Here is a 17278-nt window from a genome sequence, read left to right as displayed (position 1 = left end):
GTAGGTATTGGGAGATGAAGAAACTTGCACAGGATAGGGTAGCATGGAGAGCTGCATCAAACCAGTCTCAGGACTGAAGACCACAACAACAACAACATTTCAATTAGAATATTCCAAATTTCACAGACTAACGGGAATTTGTCTATCTTTCGTCTCTCTTCTCGACTCTGGGATCGCCAAATTGTAAGTGGCTACTAATAAAAACAAAGCGGCTGCAAGACAGTGTACCCTGGAATCTATCTCCACTTATTGTGCTATCATATAGTTGTTTGAAGGGGATATGATTGTTTTTCATGGCTCCTGACAAAACAAGAAGAACAACAAAAGCTTCCAGCTCTTCTATAACAACTGGTTTGAAGGGAGGCTTGCATTTCTTCTCTGCTGAAAAATCGCATTTTCGTCTTGGCCATGCTTTCATATGTGTATTTCAATACAAGATGCATTAGGAAATGTGTGAAAAATGCTCTGAAACATTCAACAGGCATCTTAGCATCAGAAACGGGGCCAGGAGTCTTACCTCTCAGATGTACTATACTTTTTTAGTGTCTTCGTCGCGGTCGTTATCATGGAACTGGTTTCCTAAACTGTGGGGACATTCTTCCCTTTGACGTCTGATCTGTCGATGTAAATTTGCAATCTCTCAGCTTCCTTCTCCACTACCATCCTCGCAACTTTATCTTCTACACGTGGTTTACCCTTTACCTGAAGGTTACATTCTATCTTCATCTTTCCACGTCGCTTTAAAGGTTTTGAAGACGATAAAGTGTCTTTTTTGGAAGTTTCGGGTACGACATGTCGTCTCACAGTCTCTCTAACTGCTTATTCATCATGAAGGGATGAATTCAGGATCGTCATCTGAAGAGTGTTCTGATTCCGAATTGGAAAGTTCTTCTACTTCAGTATCACAATCTCCGTCCCATAGTAGTGATTCAACTTCAGAGGCACAGTCATCATCTGACAAAGGTTATGTCAATTCTGCTAACATTTCATCATCAATGTAGAATTGCTTTTCCCGCCTTAGAATGCATTCTGGCAATAGAAAGGAAAAACTAAAGATTCTATCTACTGAAAGAATACGTGTATTATTATAAACGATGGGAAAAATCAAGTCAAAAGAGGGATACTGTAAAATATAATACGGACAACTGACAAGCACACCAAGGCCGCTGAGACCTAGATACTGACATACGTTCAACCACACCATCGGCCTCACAGGCCTAGGGACAATTTACATGTAAGCCACAGCAGAGGCATCGGAGGCCTAGTTGTTTACCTGAACGGGCCGACAGGTACGGAAGTATTGTATACAGTAAACTAGCTCAGAGACAACTAACTAGGGAAGGCTTACATGACAGTCACTCCGCCTCCAGCTGTGTTGGAGCAGGATTAGATTGGTCTGAGTGAGCATGTAGGCCTCAGAGGTCGATGGTGTGGCTGGCGGTGTTAAATACACGCTATAAATGTCGTGAGCGTTAGCCACTTTTGAGTTTAGACGTGGTGAGCTGACGTTAGGCAAAAATGCCTTTAAGGCGAAAAAGATGCCGTTGGCAACTCCTCATTGAGTTTGAACGGGGTCATGTAATAAGGCTACAAGAAATATTGCAAAAGGCTTTGCATGAATGTAGCCACTGTACATGATTGATGGCAGCGGGTTCACGAGAATGTACAGCCGCAAGAAGACTGCTCTCTGGACGGTCACATCGCACTACCGAAAGGGAAGGCCTTCGTGTTCGGCGTATGGCTCTGGAGCATCGTACTGGATCTGTAGCAGCAGTTGGCACCACAGCGACACAATGAACGGTTACTTCATGGACAGCTCCGAGGCAGAGGCCTTTTACGTTCATTCCACTGACCGCAAACCATCACCGTTTGCGACTTCGGTGGTGCCAAGTGAGCGTTCACTGGAAGTCGTGATGAAGGTGTGTTGTGTTTTCTGATGAAAGCTGTTTCTACCTCGTTGCCAGTGATGGCCATGTGTTGGTTAGGAGGAGCCAGCTGAGGGCCTGCAAGAAACCTGCTGCATGCTAAACACACTGGATCTATACCTGAGTTAATGTCTTAGGTGCGGTTTCGTATGACAGCAAGAGTAATCTCGTGGTCATTCCACGATTAGACCTGTTGTGCTGTCATTCACGAACGTCATTCCAAAACGTGTTTTCCAATACCATAACGATTGCCAACGTACTGCTGTTGTCACCCAACATGCTCTACAGAGTGTCGATATGTTGCCTTTGCCTGCTCGATCACCAAATCTGTCTCCAATCGACCACATATTGTACATATCGGACGACAAATCCATCGTCATCCACAACCAGCATTAACCGTCCTTGTGCTAGGTGACCGTGTGCAACAGGGATGCAACTCCAGCCCACAAACTGACATCCAGCAACTGTACAACTAAATGCATTAAGGTTTACATGTATGCCTTCAACATTCGGCGGTAACGTCGCTTATTAATGTACCAGCATTTTGCATTAGCAATGGCTTATGTCGCGCTTACATTAACCTGTGATCTTGTTTTGTTAATCACTTGAATAAGTCACCTAGAGAAACGTATTCCGAAATTTCATTCCTATGCATTCATTATTTTTTGGTGTCGCAGTTTTTTTTCGTCAGTGTCTACGTGATCTATTTCAACAAGATGAAAATAGTTTAACAGCTGTGTATTAAACGGTATGTGACTGCTCTGCTGATTCTCTACTTAAGAGAAACATTAATGTCGCGATAATCTAGCAATCTGATTGGACCACTGGCTTGGTAGCTGAAGAAGGAGATAGTGGCGAGGCGTCGAACGGCTTAGATACATTGTCGATGGATGCGATTGAAAAATGATTGTGGTGCTAAAAGTGCACTGAAACTTTATTAAATTTATGTGGCTTTTTTTTGCACGCTATTAAGTCGTCCCTGCTGTCATCAAGTTATAGATGCATGAATTTCCCGACTTCCAATTTATCCAGTGAAGTACTTCTGTAAACAGAGTATTACTCTCAATAGCGCAAAAGGAAAGAATACTTAATTTGAACGTTATAGTTTATCAGTAAAATTAATCAGACTTTTATTTGATTATTCTACGACAGTTCGATCCGCAGTTTTTGTCATTTATTACAAAATTAACTTGTGGGAAAATTACGATCTTTAGGATCGTAATAATCAAAGGCTACAGTACTTCCCAACACAATGCCAACTACGTAGTTTCTTGTAAACCGCACTATAGTATCAATGCATTGGTCATCTTTGATTTTTCATTTCCTGGGGTTAATTTTGATACTTGAAACTTAATAAATAGCAATAATTAATTAATAAAACAGTTTAAAGAATGCTGCCATAACATAGAATCAGTTTGACTTGCTTCCATCTTACAGTTTTGAGTACAAAGAAATGTGAACAACCTTACTTTTAAATTCACAGTAAATTTCAGAAGCAATTACAGCTAAATTGTCTAATTCAGAACTTGGTGACCGTAGAAACTTAGACATAATACTTCTTTCAGAGGGTTTTCTAAATTGAGACACAAACTTCTCTTTCCCAGCACCTGCGACTTAAGCTGCTCAATAGGTGGATGTATTCGTAATTACGATACTGGAGGCAGGCAGTGCTATAATAAAAGCAGGTTTTTCGTCATACGCAATGAATATTACAGTCGAGTCGCTGCATCCATCAGCTATTTCGAAATTGATAGTCGGTTGCCTTATTTGTTTAAGAGCAACTCATTTAGTACGCGGACCGTTCAGTTCATAAAGAAAGGTGATAATAACATCGTTAATTGCTCTAATAAGAACAATGCAAATACTCCAGTGACCGATAGGGTGAATTTTTATGTTCACTGATAACTTTTACGAAGACTAAAATTACAGTCTGTGATATAGGCGAGGACACGCGCCACGGGTACGCAGACGGCAGTTACTGCGTCCGATCTCAAGAGCAATGGCTGATGACTCAGAACAATGTCTTTCGTTATTCATTAAATAAGTTTTGATCAAATGTGGTGGATTTAAATGATATTAACGTATGCGACACTGATAAGAGCGGTCCGCTGTGACCCAGAGGTTACAGGCGCTTCAGTCTGGAACCACGCTGCTGCTACGATCGCAGGTTCGAATCCTGCCTTGGGCATGGATGTGTGTGATGTCCTTAGGTTCGTTAAATTTAAGTAGTTCTAAGTCTACGACACTGATGACCGCAGGTGTTAAGTCCCATAGTGGTTAGAGCCATTTCAGCCATTTTTGACACTGATAAGACAAATTGGTCACAAAACATCAGTGTTACAGTAACTGTCAATTAAAAAACTTGAAACAATTGTACGCAGATCGTCATTATGTAGACGCAAAAACTGAATGTACTTGAAATCGTGAAGTTTCCTTTACATGCTGGAAGATTAAATTACTCTCTACCGCCCCGCGAAGCAAGCGGTTCAGGGGCCTCCTTTTTCGTCAACATCATTGACAGATAATTGCTTAAGTTGACACCACCCCATAATAATTGGATGAACCAGACTTCTATGTGTTACGAAGGAATGTTATCACGTCGTCCCATCGCCGTAGGCATACAGGAAGTGCCGGTACACTCTGCATACGGCAGATATCCCCACAACACCACAGGTGAAGTTGGCATTATACGGTGATGACACAGGCTTATGAAACAAGAACCTTAATGTACATATAATGCAGTGACGATCATCATTACGAACAGTTTGGTACCCAAAAATCTGCTGCCTATGATCGAGAGCGGAACAGCCGTAAACTTGGCTTCCTCCCCCAGACATCTTGACTTCACGCTGGACATACGTGAAAATAGGCGGCTACTCTTCGTTAAGGTCCTCGGAACTGCTCTTCAGAGACTGTATGGGTGAGCTCCGCCACCAGCGTGTTCGAAGGGGTCAAGTTCAGAGTCGAATGTACTGAAAAGAAGCACATGGAGAAGAATTACATTTCACATTAAACTTAACCAGTGAGTGTACCGTGTTCAAAACTCTAGAGGTCAGTACCCACACTCAACATTCTGCCTCCCTACGTCATATCACCTCCACGACTAAAACGATCATGTTCGGCAACGCTGGACGTACCCTCATATCGCCAAAGGTGGGAACGCATAAATTACCAAGGAACGTTACCAAACATGACCGTTTGGTGGCCCAGGTTGTAACAACAACAACGATGTACTATTGTACATATAATAATTTTTTTCCTCTGATTTTCGATAAATTAGTGTAATAGATGTTCTGAATTCATTTCTTTTCTTCTCATGTCATTATGTTAAAGAAACTGTAAACAATTTTCGATGTAAATATTAATGTTTATGTCAAATTGCAAGCAATATTATAACAAAATTGAAATGTAAGAAATGTTGAAACTGTTGTAAGATGTTAAAGTTGTAATTGTGCTCCTGGTCCATACGTAGGCAATGTATTAGGATATGTAGAATGCAAAACCTCGGGTGAATACCCTGTCTGTAGGGGAGCGGTAAAAGGTGGATGGTAGGCGAGCGCGGGAAAATGCACACGGGCACTGTACGGCATAACGGGCTCAGCAGTAGTAGTCGGAGTTGGGCATCGGTCTGAGAAACACGCTCAGGATCGAGGCGGCTCTCCTGGAAGACACAGTTTCATTGAGCCTCGGATGTGCCGTTTCCGACGACTATACAGCATGGGAAAATTCGTAGGCACTAAATGGAAAAATATTGCGACGCTATGAAGAAGTAAAGTGCCGATACATCAAGAGCCATAGCTGTGTTTGTATGTGTGCTTTGCGCCTCGCCATCTCGCCGCCCGCCAACCGCCACATCCATACGAACAGGTTAAATCTTTTAGTACTGTATTCGTGTGGACCAGTGTTACTTTTGTTCCTTACTGTTCAATAACAACTTAACTTTTACCAGAACTGTCCTACCATTTAATTATCCTCATCACTAACCTAGACAGCGTCCTTTCCACATGTTGTGCAATCCGAGTGTCCCGAGATGAAGTTTTAAAGTTTATGTTAATAATAATTACCTGCAGACCTATCTATGTTAGAATGATGTTTAAAGAACTTTGTTGTTAATGAATATATAGGTAAATAATATAGGTCTGACAAAGTTGGAAGACAATGTTGAAATTGGTTTAGTAATGAAGGCTAATGAATTTGAGACAAAAATAATGGTAGTTAAATGAGCAAGAAATAAGACAAAAAGAGTAGTAACTCATATATTGGAAATCATGAGTGTTTATCGATTTCGATAATCAAAAATTTCAGTACGGTGATCATAACAGTTTCAGGGTCCCGCCCTCCCCCTTTTTTTCTTGTCTATTCATGTAAATTCTGAAATGTACTGAACTGATTTGACCAGCAAAGTTAAAGTCAAGATAAAACCAAAAGTTATTAGTGTTTTACATTTTTCAAAATTGACATTGTATGCGTGTTTCAAAAGTGCTATTTCTAGGGTAACCTATGCCCGATTGTAATCAGATCAAAAGACAGTATGAAGTTTGTAGTAAACATTATAGCGTATTGTTGTGTATTTATGGCTTGTCCATATTAGTACAGAAAGTGAAACTATTAGTTCGGTTCTAAAATTTACCATATTATGCAGTGTCATTACGTGTTGTTTTGTATGAACGTACATCAACTTGTACAGGGAAGAAACTCAGTTAATGCCTAATTAGGCTGGCGACCGTATTATTAACAATTGGTAGCATCTGCTGTGTTGTTTCTTGTCCGTCCTAACGTGTAGTTGCACTTCAGACTTGCTTGACGTATCATTGTTGTTACTGAGTGGGTGTAAGTCTGATTTTGCCTCCATTCAGGTACACGCGGTCAACATATATACCAAAATCCTTTCTTATAAGGTGAAGCCCGTCAACTGACCATAGTACAGGCTTTAAAGAGTATCGTGCGCCCGAGCGAACGGTCACTAGTGGCTCCCGGTGACAGGACATCCAGTTGTTGTTGGTCACAAATTAACGTGAATACCGAACAGTGGATGTTCAGTTGCACGAATTGCAATAATAATTAGTAAAGTAAATAGCAGTGAACGTCAAGTACAGTGGAGAGGTGTAATTGGCATTCAGTATGGACAAGAACGTAGAAACAGTAGATGTGCCGAGCGAAATGGAAAATGCGGCTGGCAGTAGCAGGAGTTTACGCGGCCAGATAACAGATGGCGTTAGCGGAAGACAATTGGCGTACATACAATATCACGAACACGTTAACGAACAGATTGAAATGTCGAGATCGTCTCGAACGCAGCAAGGAATAAAACAGGATGTAGAGGGTGACTTTGTAGATGATGGTGGGTATGTGAAATAATCCACTGACATGTTTGATTCACCAAAGATAAAGAAAGAACCGAAAGAAACTTTTGAAGTAGGATCGGAACACACCGATTCCGTAGAACAAAACAGTGTGAAAAATTAAGCATGAACGATTTATTTGAACAATTAACCAAACAAATTGCAGGCCAGAATGATCAGCTTCAAAAACAAGTCGGTAATCAGGTTAGTCAACTTAAAAGACACGTTGATGAGCAGCTTAAAACTCAAAGTCATCAGCTCAAAACTATAAATGATCAGCTTAAAACACATGTTGACGAGCAGCTTAAAACACAAGTTAGTCAGATTAAAGCACAGGTCGAAGAACAAGGAATTAAAATCAGTAAACAAATAGAACAGGTAGAACAAAAAGTGGGTAATTTAAGTTCTGTGGTAAATACTATGAAGTTTGAAATTAACACAATTAATAAAAATATGGATACTATGCAGGAGGAAATTGAAAACATTAACAGTAGGTTTGATGTTGAAATTCTCAACATCCAAGAGAAAGTAGAGCCTCTAGTCGAAACAAAAGTAGAAGAAAAAGTTTTCGGTCTTAAAACTGAGATCGTAAACGAATGTCAACATGGAATATCACAGTTGAAAAAGGCAGTATCAGACACCGAAAGAGATTTAGGCGAAAAAGTGACCGGATGTGTGCAAAAATGTGAACAAAATACTTCAAAAATTCAAGGCAAAATTTTCGATCTGGAGAGTAAATTTATAGATAGGCCTGGTGTTGTCTATAATGGCACACCACTTACGAAGCAATTGGAAGGTGAGAAACGCTTCGATCCCGCCAAGAAACATAATGGATGGCATCAGTTAGATTTCATCAAAAACTGCGAGAGAATGTTTCCTGAACACTTGTCTGATCAGGAAAAGATAAACGTAGTAATTAGCACCTTAGCAGGTGACGCTAAGCGCTGGGGAATTAATATGAATACCGAACGAATGACGTTCGAAGAATTTAAGCAAAAGTTTACGGAAGAATATTGGTCCGAACAAAACCAGGAACATTTGTGGCGCGAGTTTATCATGGCCAAGCTTCATGATAACAGGGCAGGAATTCTTTGAAAGATTTCTGCGGATATTGGTACCGAAACGTGACACATTTAAGAGGGAGAAGATCCGATTCAGAAATCATATGGGAGCTATATAAAAAGCTTCCAGAAGATTCGAAGAGATACGTGGGAAGCAATCATCGCAGCTTCCAAGTGTTTATCGAAAGGGTCGAAGACGAAGACCATTGGCGCGAAAGTCGTGCCAATCATCAAAATTTTAGTTAAAGGAATAACCGTAATAATGACAAGAGAAATGACGGCGATGGGTTTCACATGAATATGATACAGAGAGGTAGAGGTAGAGGAAGAGGAAGAGGAAGTTATCCAGGTCACGGTAGAGGGTACACCGCGCTAAATAATAACGACGCGGGAAACTGATTTCCGCGAACGTTGCGGGCCAAACGGAAGCGGACAGTACATACCGGCGCCTATTTAAGAAATGTTACCCGACTGACAGTAAAATTATGAGACAGGTTAGAGACAGGAGTGGAACGACGCAATGTTGTTGCGGAACAAGCGTCAGGTGCGCGCACAGATGACTCATTTTCGCTGCGCAGAGTGCTACATACTAACAGGCGAGTGGAGTTCAGGGGGCAACGGCCCAGCCTAGCAGAACAGCTGTTCAGAGAGAAGCCGATTGCAATGCGGCAGGATTCGGTACAATCATAGCCGTAAGAACTGGTGAATACATTAAGAGTGGTAATTCCGTGGAAAAGGAAATAATAGACGAAACTGTGGATACACAGAGGTGCGGTTAGCAGTGTTAGCAATAAAGTAAAAGGCGAGAATGAATTAGAGGAAGTAATTAATTGGCGTGTGCAGATCGACGATCTGTACAAGGGCCTCAAGCAATGTGACTGGGAGGATTTTAAGAAGCAGTATGAGGCAAGAAGGTTAATTACTGAAAAAGGAGATAGTAGGGACGTCAATAACGTGACGTGGCCCGAATTTAAAGAGGAGAGAATAAATAGCGCCGCGCAAAGTACGCGTGCTGCCGATAGGACGAAGGTTAAAGATAGAAAGGAATTGGAGGATGAAATCCTAAGCATTGACGAGGAAGTAACTTCTGTTAACAATCCGCCAACAGTACAAGCTGCAACCGAAAGGCACTGTGGGGAAGAGGCAGGTGATTACCTAAAAGTAATTGAAGTCCACGAGAATTACACTAAATATGAAGTAACAGTGGATGTGAGTAAAGCTGATAATGAGGCCGTTTTGTCAAAAGAGGATATTGAATTAAAATTAAAGCCTGACGAAAATGCAGAGGGAGAACTTAGTGCCTATCTCAGAAAAGCTTTTATGTTAGAACCTGAAAGCGATCCAGAATGGTCGGATTCTGACGATAGTTCAGATGACGAATATTTCGGTAATAATGAAAATAATCGGAATACAGCTAATTGCGATATTGTACCTAATGATGACGAAGTTTAAAAACAAAATCCAGATGTTGAGACTGAACAAAGAAAGAAAGAGGCACCTGACGACTCAGTGTTTATTTTGCAACAAGTTCAAGTAAGTAAAGACTTTGAACTGCAGAAACCGAAAAAGCCACCAGATATAAATGGTTCACAGGTCAGGAACGTATCTTGGGACGACGTCACAGTCGACCAAGGTGTGTTGTGGGAAAAACAGGAAGGGGCATGATTTAGAGCCTGGGGCAGATTTATATTGGACTTTGAGAATGTCATGAACACAGTACATCATGAATCTACTGGGTTCCCACCGGAAGAAATTTTGTTAGGCAGCAGAAGTAAAAGTTTAATTGAGAAAAAACTAGAGTTTCCACCTTGTACAAGCTTGGGGTTGAGTCAAAAGAAAGATTTAGTCAGAAAAAGGGCAAAGCAAAAAGCTGAATCTAGATCTAAAAGACATGATAAAAATCTGAAAGTGTCAAAATTTAAAATTGGGGATTATGTTCTTTTAAAAACCCACGAAAAGTCTAGTGAACTGAACCATGAAATTTCCAAATTTAAATATATTTATAATGGACCGTATATAATACAGAACATTCCACACAATAATGCTTACTGCCTGATCTACCCAAAATCCAAAAGACCTTTAGGTGTAAGAAATGTTGTGGACCTGAAACTGTATGTTCCTAGAAGTGAGTGACCTAAGTACAATCAGAAAGCAATTTGCAGTAAATGTGCTGTATATTATGCTGAAACTATTTTATTCCAAATGTAACAAATCTTTGTAAATGTATGTATACTGATGTCAGTGTGCTAATGTAGTTATGTGAGTTTCAGATTACCAAATGTCCTATAAATGTAAAGATGTATGGAGAAAAGGGTTGAAAAGAAAAAGCAAATGCTGTAAGCCAGATAAAAGGTGGGACTGCCAAAAATCAAAGAGGGCAGATAAATAGTCAAAGGAGAATTGTAAGTGTGGTACAGGAGATGTGATAAAAAGGTGCGAAATGGACTGCCCAAATCTGAATATTAGGCAGCAAATATGTGTAGTAAATTTTATGAATGTTATTGTGTTTTTTTTAGTAAGTAAGGAAATGGACTGCCATTCAATGCAAGCAGCACCAAATTGTCTTATGGTGTATATAGGTATTTGTATCTGGTTTTGCAGTTAAGTGTTAGTGTTCCAGAATTTGAAATTATTTCTTTGAGAAATTTAATAAAAATGAGTAATTTGCTATTTAATTCATGTTTTGATAGGAGGATGGACTGTGCCAAAGCCACTTAAGCAAACGATAGGTAAATGTTCTTGATATGTTAAAAAGTATAGAACTAGATAATGTGAGTGAAAGGAAGTTAGTGGTATAAAATTTTTTGATGGGACACTCACACAAAGATTCAGAACCATTATATAAATAGAAAATTTAGTGTTCCCATCAAATTAGCACTTAGTGAAATTTACTGGAAACAGGGACATGTGTAACAACAACAACGCTGTACTATTGTTCATATAATAATTTTTTTCTTCTGATTTTCGATAAATTAGTGTAATAGATGTTCTGAATTCATTTCTTTTCTTTTCATGTCATTATGTTAAAGAAACTGTAAACAATTTTCGATGTAAATATTGATGTTTATGTCAAATTGCAAGCAATATTATATCAAAATTGAAATGTAAGAAATGTTGAAACTGTTGTAAGATGTTAAAGTTGCAATTGTGCTCCTGGTCCATACGTAGGCAATGTATTAGGATACGTAGAATGCAAAACCTCGGGTGAATACCCTGTCTGTAGGGGAGCGGTAAAAGGTGGATGGTAGGCGAGCGCGGGAAAATGCACACGGGCACTGTACGGGTAACGGGCTCAGCAGTAGTAGTCGGAGTTGGGCATCGGTCTGAGAAACACGCTCAGGATCGAGGAGGCTCTCCTGGAAGACACAGTTTCATTGAGCCTCGGATGTGCCGTTTCCGACGACTACACAGCATGGCAAAATTCGTAGGCACTAAATGGAAAAATATTGCGACGCTGTGAAGAAGTAAAGTGCCGATACATCAAGAGCCATAGCTGTGATTGTATGTGTGCTTTGCGCCTCGCCATCTCGCCGCCCGCCAACCGCCGCATCGATACGAACAGGTTAAAACTTTTAGTACTGTATTCGTGTGGACCAGTGTTACTTTTGTTCCTTACTGTTCAATAACAACTTAACTTCTACCAGAACTGTCCTATCATTTAATTATCCTCATCACTAACCTAGAGAGGGTCCTTTCCACATGTGCAATCCGAGTGTCCCGAGATGAAGATTTAAAGTTTATGTTAATAATAATTACCTGCAGACCTATCTATGTTAGAATGATGTTTAAAGAACTTTGTTGTTAATGAATATATAGGTAAATAATATAGGTCTGACAAAGTTGGAAGATAATGTTGAAATTGGTTTAGTAATGAAGGCTAATGAATTTGAGACAAAAATAATGGTAGTTACATGAGCAAGAAATAAGACAAAAAGAGTAGTAACTCATATATTGGAAATCATGAGTGCTTAACGATTTCGATAATCAAAAATTTCAGTACAGTGATCATAACAGTTTCAGGGTCCCCCCCCCCCTTTTTTCTTGTCTATTCATGTAAATTCTGAAATGTACTGAACTGATTTGACCAGCAAAGTTAAAGTCAAGATAAAACCAAAAGTTATTAGTGTTTTACATTTTTCAAAATTGACATTGTATGCGTGTTTCAAAAGTGCTATTTCTAGGGTAACCTATGCCCGATTTTAATCAGATCAAAAGACAGTATGAAGTTTGTAGTAAACATTATAGTGTGTTGTTGTGTATTTATGGCTTGTCCATATTAGTACAGAAAGTGAAACTATTAGTACGGTAGATTTTCTGGTTCTAAAATTTACCATATTATGCAGTGTCATTACGTGTTGTTTTGTATGAACGTACATCAACTTGTACAGGGAAGAAACTCAGTTAATGCCTAATTAGGCTGGCGACCGTATTATTAACAATTGGTAGCATCTGCTGTGTTGTTTCTTGTCCGTCCTAACGTGTATATGCACTTCAGACTTGCCTGACGTATCATTGTTGTTACTGAGTGGGTGTAAGTCTGATTTTGCCTCCATTCAGGTACACGCGGTCAACATATATACCAAAATCCTTTCTTATAAGGTGAAGCCCGTCAACTGACCATAGTACAGGCTTTAAAGAGTATCGTGCGCCCGAGCGAAGGGTTACAAGGTCTTGTGGTGTATGGAGACATAGTGTTGGAATGGCACACTGACCTCCAAATCTCCGAACACGATAGACACACCGGTCGGTGTTATTGCCACATGTGCGTCTTTTCAGGGGTGCATTCAGCCCTAATTTGACTTTTATGCATGACAATGCACGACCGCATGGAATAGCACAAGCGCATGGGTTCTCGGAACGAGATGATATTCGGGGAATGAACTGGCCGTCCGTTTCCCCTGACCATCGAGCACTTTGGGGTGCATTGGAGAGACGTAGCACAGTACGTCCACATGCACCAACGACCATCCAGCAAATGTCAACCGCGGTACTAAAGGAATGGAACGCTGCACCACAACAACTTCTCACCAGCCTCTTGGATAGCATGGCAGCACGTTGCAGAGCATTGATTGCTCTCTGTGGTGATTGCACATCCTGAAAGGAACCATGTCCCTCTTTTTGCAAAGTCCATCACTATTCGCCGTTGCTTCAGTGTAATGATTGTCTTTCGATATTAATTTATATTCGTATTAACGTGTATTTCTGCAAGTTGCCTTCTGAATTATGCTGTAGCTGTTCTTTCTACGCACGGTACAAGTTTCATAGAGCTATGTTACTCGGCAGAGTCACACTATGCGAAAGTTGCTGTCGTCATTATCTCAGACCAGTGTGTGTACGCGAGACATTCAGAAAATGTAGGTCAACAAAATGACAATCGCCCATGGTTGTAGAGACCTATTTGAGTCATGACAATACATTTGAGAATGAAGCACTTAACAAGGGACAGAGTGGAAACCTCCTTCAGAAGCGTTAATTTTACGCTACAAATTAGTGGAACTATTTGACCTACAAGTACACATCGTTCCAATAATACGATGAATTACTTTCCGTACCTTTTTAGCCCCAGGAAGCTTCACTGTGTTAACGCCGGGAGCTGTGAGAATTAGCTATACGAGGAACAAAATATAATTTCGCTGCCACTGTGTTCCGTCGAACTTCTCGTAGGGGGTGAGGCTTTGCAGACTAACTGATGCCCCACCGGATAATTAAAGTGGTTTGTTTGATATATTGCAGACTTATTTTGGTTGAGAGAGTTTATTGCCAGCCAGGAGAATGCAATGGACGTATTTGACTGTAGCGGCGAACGTTATAATTAATACTGCGGTTCCAGAACCGTCCTGAGCCACTCTGCTCTCACTCTTCGCACGAGCTGGCTAATGTAAATTGCTGTCTTTCAGTATACAGTCTGGCGAAACTGACGGCCGTTGCCCCTTATGATTAAAAGTTGTACGTCGCAAACGCGTTCACAAATTTTCGTAGATTAATGGAAGTAGGAAGGAAAGAGTATACGGGCTAGTCGATATGTAAATAAAAATGTCGAGCTTTTCCATTGGGCCTACACATACTAAATTCTGACTTTTCATATGTACCAGGTGAAACAAGTACGAATTAGTATATGTACATTTCATGAGGTAACTAGCATATTTCGTTTGATTCCTCGTGGCCTTCACATGTTATTAGCGTCTCCTTGTCCTCAGTAGCTGTACTCCAGTTTCCCTTTGTGTCACTGTTACTGCTATTACTGCTCCAACAGCTAAGAGAAGTCCAAAGCAGATTTAACTGTAGCCAAAGGATATTGACTGAAAGAATCTACAATCAAACAACGGAGAGCTACGCGAGAGCGCACAACGAATCCGAGGCATATTCCTATCCACCGATCTGACAGAAAAGCCTAAGAAGGTAGGATAAATTGAATCGTAAACGGATCAGTGCCACCTGTTTAAAATCTCAGTTGTCTTTGTGGCATCAAATCGCTGGATAGCAGTTCTAAGTATTAAATTCCTTGTCGCATATTGTTTCAATAAGGGAGATAGCACTATAGTTCTTCAAAACACCACAAGAGCGACACTATCACAGATATGTAAATAAGCCATCACGGGATAGAATATAATAGTTATCCTTCAGGGTATATGGGTTCAAGATATTGTAGCCGAATTAACTGATTCGCTCTCCAAAAACACACAGCTACAGGCTTTTATCACTCTCGTCATTATGTAGCAGAATTTCCGTAGAAGAATTCTGCTCACGTGTTACGACCTTTCTGAGTATCGAGAATCTCCCCGAAACCCATACACCTCTGCTCGTCCAAGAGGCTCCAAAGAAAGTAGTTGCTGGCATGCAAGTTGATGCCGTGTTCCCTGACTTCTGAAAGGCATTCTATCGACTGGCGCACTGGCGCCTAATGAACAAGATACGAGTGTACAGAATATGTGGCCAAATGATCTGCATAATAACGCCGGAACCTTTGTGAGGCCGGTAGTGAGAGATGCATTTGCGTACACTGTAGTCACAATGCTTGAAAATTATACCATGATGCAGGAAAACCTGTAGAACATTGATGCAAGGTGCAGGTATTTCCTCTTGACCTTCGGCACAAAACAATTTGCATGCTGCAATTAAACACGCGAAAAATCGTAATTTTTTATTACGCATTTGCCAAAAAATCAGTTTGAGCAGTCTTATCCATTAAATACCTTCTTGGCATGAGCGCACGGAGCAATTTTAAGTGGAGCGACAGCATAAATTAATTGCAGGAACTGAGACTCGTTGCAACAATCTCCGGGAAGGGAAACCAACCACGAAGGAAGAAGCTTATAAAACACTTGTCCAACAGATGGTTGTACATTTATCGCGTTAGAAAACCGTACCGGATAGAAATGATGTAAGAAGTAAGGAAGGTCAAAAATAGAATCGTACCGGTTAGGTATTAAGGAAATACAGAAGATCCAAAGAAGAGCAATATGTTTCATAACACATTCTTTTAGTAAGAGTCACTTACAGTCATTTCCAGATTTTCTGGTAGTATCAAACTATAATTAAACTGAAAAATATTATTTTCTTTTATTTATGCATGTTTACCTACACCCAACAACCAAAATTATGATTTGTCGGGGACAAAGCTTCGTGTACCAGAAGCACAGATCGTACCCACATTGCTGTTCCAGTCGCGAATGGTGCACAGTTAAGTTAGTTAACAGTGTAATGCAGCTTCCTGCCGCTGTAAGCGGTAGCGCTTGTTTTCTGCGACCTTCCCGATTAGCTTATCCTTTTAAATTCATTCCACACTGATTGCTTAGTAAATGTGTTCTTGATTTTAGATTTTCTTTCTCATAGAAGAAAACTGATAGGGTCGTACACTATGTAATGAAAAGTATCCGGACACCCCCAACCTCCAAAACACACGTTTTTCAAATTAGATGCATTGTGCTGCACCTACTGGCAGGTACTCCATATCAGTGACCTCAGTAGTCATTAGACATCGTGAGAGGGCAGAGTGGGGCGCGCCGTCGAACTCACAGACTTCGAACGTGTTCAGGTGATTAGATGTCACTTGTGTCATACGTCTTTACGCGGGACTTCCACACTCCTAAACATTCCTAGGTCCACTGTTTCCGATGTGATAGTTAAGTGGAAACGTGAAGGGACGCATTCAGCACAAAGGCATACAGGCCGACCTCGTCTGTTGACTGTCAGAGACCGCCGACAGTTGAAGAGGATCGTCATGTTAATAGACCATCGCACAGGAATTCCAAACTGCGTCAGGATCCATTGCAAGTACTATGAGAGTTAGGCAGGAGGTGAGAAAACTTGGATTTTATGGTCGAGAGGCTGCTCATGAGCCACACCTCACGCCGGTAACAGCCAAACGACACCTCGCTTCGTGTAAGGAGCGTAAGCATTAGACGATTGAACGGTGGAAAAACGTTGTTGTGGAATGACGAACCACAGTACACAATGTGGATATCCGACGGCACAAGTGTGTATGGTGAATGTCCGGTGAACGTGATCTGCCAGCGTGTGTAGTGGCAACAGTAAAATTCGGAGGCGGTAGTGTTATGGTGTGGTGGTATTTTTTATGAAGGGGTCTTGTACCCCTTATTGTTTTGTTTGCCACTACCACAGCACAGGCCTACATTAATGTTTTAAGCACCTTCTTGCTTCCCACTGTTGAAGAGGAATTCGGGGGTGGCGATTGTATCATCCAACACGATCGAGTACCGGTTTATAAGGCACGGCCTGTGGCGGAGTGGTTACACGCCAATAACATCCCTGTAATGGACTGGCCTGCAAAGAGTCCTGACCTGAATCCCATAGAACACCTTTGGGATGTTTTGGAACATCGACTTCGTGCCAGGCCTCACCGACCGACTTCGACACGTTTCCTCAGTGCAGCATCCCGTGGCGAATGAGCTACAATTCCGCAAGAAACTTTCCAACACCTGACTGAATG

Source organism: Schistocerca americana, chromosome 4, assembly GCF_021461395.2.
Source record: "Schistocerca americana isolate TAMUIC-IGC-003095 chromosome 4, iqSchAmer2.1, whole genome shotgun sequence".
Taxonomy (NCBI): domain Eukaryota; kingdom Metazoa; phylum Arthropoda; class Insecta; order Orthoptera; family Acrididae; genus Schistocerca; species Schistocerca americana.
The sequence above is the reverse complement of the archived record's forward strand: the minus strand, read 5'-3'. Positions refer to the sequence as shown.